Genomic DNA, 4,083 nt, shown 5'->3' with positions numbered 1-4,083 from the left:
CCTGATACGATGCGTCGGGGAGGAACGCAACGGACATGGATTCGTAAACTAACTCTTGTCCCAAACCGTAAAAAAATCGGCCATAATTTCTGCCAACATGTTCACAGGCGCCAGGAGACCAAAAAGTTTCGTTCAAGGATTTTTAGTTTCGTTCAAGGATTTTCCAGCGGCCAAGAACACAGCACTACAAAATTTCTGAGGTCTTCTTGCAAGGGCCTTCTGCGCCTTGGGGAGAGAGAGAGAGAGAGAGAAAGAGAGAGAGGAAAAGAAAAAGACATCACGCTAAAGCGGTTGTAGTTTTGAGCAAGATTTTCGGGTATGTAAAACCATTTCGTAGCACAAAACTCAAAAATACATTAATAATGAAATAAATAAAACAAACAAGGAAAGAAAGGAAAATGAGGGACTCAGGCTAAATCAGTTAAAGATGTGATTGGTATTTTCGAGTCACCAAAATCATAACGTTGCATAAAAATAAGAAGGAAGGAAGACAGAAAAAGAAAGAAAAAGAAAAACTCATGCAAAAGCAATGAAAGGTCTGACCATGATTTTTCGAGTCAGCAATATCATAGCACTGCACAAAATGTCTTCGTTATTTTTTTTTTCTTCGGCCTTTCTTCACCTCTTGGGAATATATGTTGCAATTAAACATCTTTGTGAATCGAACGTTTTACATACAAGGAGGTCTGTTTCAATCTGTTTCGACTTTCTCTATACGATTAGCATTCTTAGTGGAGGTCTCAGTTAGCGATTATCAGTCTTAGTGGAGGTCTCAGTTAGCGATTATCAGTCTTAGTGGAGGTCTCAGTTAGCGATTATCAGTCTTAGTGGAGGTCTCAGTTAGCGATTATCAGTCTTAGTGGAGGATTCAGTTAGCGATTATCAGTCTTGGTGGAGGTCTCGGTTAGCGATTATCAGTCTTAGTGGAGGTCTCAGTTAGCGATTATCAGTCTTAGTGGAGGTCTCAGTTAGCGATTATCAGTCTCAGTGGAGGTCTCAGTTAGCGATTATCAGTCTTAGTAGAGGGCTCAGTTGGCGATTATCAATCTTAGTGGAGGTCTCAGCGATTATCAGTCTTAGTGGAGGTCTCAGTTAGCGATTATCAGTCTTAGTGGAGGTCTCAGTTAGCGATTATCAGTCTTAGTGGAGGTCTCAGATAGCGATTATCAGTCTTAGTGGAGGTCTCAGTTAGCGATTATCAGTCTTAGTGGAGGTCTCAGTTAGCGATTATCAGTCTTAGTGGAGGTCTCAGTTAGCGATTATCAGTCTTAGTGGAGGTCTCAGTTAGCGATTATCAGTCTTAGTGGAGGTCTTAGTTATCGATTATCAGTCTTGGTGGAGGTCTCAGTTAGCGATTATCAGCCTAAACCGATCGCAGTCTCCCTCCTCTCCATCCAGAGGTCGGATTAACCCCATTCCACGATAGTTAAAGTGAACAGAGAATAGTTAACTACCATGAGGTCTACTCCATTTTATTCTGCACTTCAGTACGATGACGTCTTTTCTCCTAATTATGGCTATTTTCAGTCGATATTACGTAGCTGAAATTATTTTTTTAACCGTTTAAGTAAAAGAGCAGTAAAAAAAATTATGGAGAAAACAAGACTAAAAAAAAAAAAAAAGTCCTATGTCTCATCATTCACTCATTGCCAGACGCCATGTATCCCAAACGGGGTGGCAAAGGGCTTAGAGTTAATTGTTTTACAGGGAGGGGCACTAATCCTCCACCAACCCCACTTGACACGTAGGGAGAACATTATGCCAACAGCATCTGGTGTTCCCAGGCGGTCACCCATCCAAGTACTAACCAGACCCAACGTTGCTTAACTTCGCTGATCGGACGGGAAGCGGTGTACTCAACGTGGTATGGCCGTTGGCAATGGATGTAATTAAATAAAATATATATCTGCCATGGCTAGGGTTTCGATCTCGAGTCTCGGCCAACAGGAGACGAACACGCTACCCACTGGACCACTGAGGCTCCCCTGTCCCATCGTAGGGTCAAATATTTACGTACAGGACTTCAAGCGGTTTCGACACAACGTCCTCCCTCACCCCATTTATACTGTGTGTGTGTGTGTGTGTGTGTGTGTGTGTGTGTATGTGTGTGTGTGTGTGTGTGTGTGTGTGTGTGTGTGTGTGTGTGTGTGTGTGTGTGTGTGTGTGTGTGTGTGTGTGTGTGTGTGTGTGTGTGTGTGTGTGTGTGTGTGTTTGCGCTCTGTCTCTGTGTGTCGATGTTTTTGTGTGTTTATGCAAGTGAAAACCCAACTACCATTCTTCCACCACTCCACTTCTGTAGCTACCATTCAAGACGCTACCACAACCCCCCCTCCTTCCCTCCTCCAGGCGTCTCAGCAGTGACCCTGAAGCGCGGATCCAACTCGCCACCATTACGTTCCATTTTCTATACGACGTGGATTTTACTGTTGTCGGGGAGAGCGGACATGACGAAGCCCAGCGCCCTTCCTTGAATGTTGCAGTGTGTGTGCTGGAACCTGGACCTGACCTCACACACGCACACAACCCCCACACGCACCTAACCCCACACGCACACAACCCCCACACGCACCAAACCCCACGTTCACATAACCCACCATGCACATAACATCGCACGCACACAACCCCCGCACGTACACTTGAACTCAAGCACACATGCTCTTACGTAAAACATATGCAGTGAGGGTTTAAACGCACACTCCTTTGCACAAGAATACAAGCTCACACAAGCTATTACTGAAACTCAACACACACACACATACACACACACACACACACACACACACACACACACACACACACAAAGGTAAACATACATGGCCTCTTACCCAAGCTCAACTGCTTATGTCAAGTAGCAGAGTGGCAGAAAAAGGCAGTGCCACAGCTCTGCCTCTTTTCCGCAGCACTTCTTCGTGACTAGCTTCATATTTCAGTGTTGATTTATTGTTACAACTCGGAAATCAACATGAAGCGATGGTAATTGTAGGCCAAGTTAGAATACAAAGACAACAGTAACCAAGGAGACTCATTCCTGCCTCATAACAAAGAGTCGTGTTCTAAGTTGGTTTGTAGGCTTCGCAACATCTTCTGGTCAGCAATTTATTCTACATATTACACTACAGACTCCTTATGTATGATACAGAGGCAAAGTATGTTCATAAAAAAATAGCATATAAGAGAATATTAAGGTGTAATATACAAACTAAATCGCTCAGGACGCGGTGATATGCTGAATCCTGTGCAACTACGACTCTGTATTCAAGCTGAGTTACCCAGTTCCGTCAGATGATACCAGTGACTATACAGCAATATTACTGATTAAAAAAAAAAAAAAAAAAAGATATGAACGATTATTCTCTTCGCCGTACGTATATTTTTCCCATATTACACAATTCTCCCTTATCAAGATCGCATGGTTAACGTCATAATAGTTTTTTTTGGTACCAGAATAGAAAATAACATATATTCAGAGTCAGAATTGGAAAATGATATACCGTATGCTATTCAAACAGGACATGGAGTACAGTGCAGGATATTTCAAAATCTTTCGTCCTGTATTTCATTATGTTAAATGCAGCAAGAGAAACGATATTTTTTTTTTTTTGTTAACTGCTGAGATGTTGTTGGTTTTTTCGTTCATGTACAGTGCTATCTGATGCGCTGGTCTGTCTCCTACGACTTTAGTGTTCTGGACCACCAACACTAGCCACGGGTCCCTACGCTCTGATGGGGATGATCTGGGACTGACTATTATTACCGCTATTACTATTAACGCTATTACTATTAGTAATAAATCACTCATTCACTTCCTTATGCCATTCATCCATCCACCCACCCACCCTTTATTCATGTGTGAAGGTCTTAGACATTAATCTTGTGTGTGTGTGTGTGTGTGTGTGTGTGTGTGTGTGTGTGTGTGTGTGTGTGTGTGTGTGTGTGTGTGCGCGCGCTGGAAACCATTAGGAGAAATGCCTTGAGATGGCATGGTCATGTGCAGGGAGTGGATACTGAGATATTGACTAGGAGAATGTATGTGAGCTAGGTGGAGGGGAAGACCCAGAGAGATCCAGAGGGAAAGGGTACAGA

At 43.1% G+C, this 4,083-nt stretch overlaps 1 non-coding gene across 1 annotated transcript; it reads right to left on the bottom strand.

Moving 5' to 3' along the window:
• Positions 1 to 1,759: 1,759 nt before the first annotated feature.
• LOC145412278 (5S ribosomal RNA) lies at positions 1,760 to 1,878 on the bottom strand. Its single transcript, XR_013899549.1, has one exon. It is a non-coding gene; the product is annotated as a 5S ribosomal RNA (ribosomal RNA).
• Between the last annotated feature and the right edge of the window lie 2,205 nt (positions 1,879 to 4,083).

This window comes from Coenobita brevimanus, chromosome 92 (genome assembly GCF_032717465.1).
Source record: "Coenobita brevimanus isolate Jiangsu-jjx chromosome 92, ASM3271746v2, whole genome shotgun sequence".
NCBI lineage: Eukaryota > Metazoa > Arthropoda > Malacostraca > Decapoda > Coenobitidae > Coenobita > Coenobita brevimanus.
The sequence above is the reverse complement of the archived record's forward strand: the minus strand, read 5'-3'. Positions and strand labels throughout refer to the sequence as shown.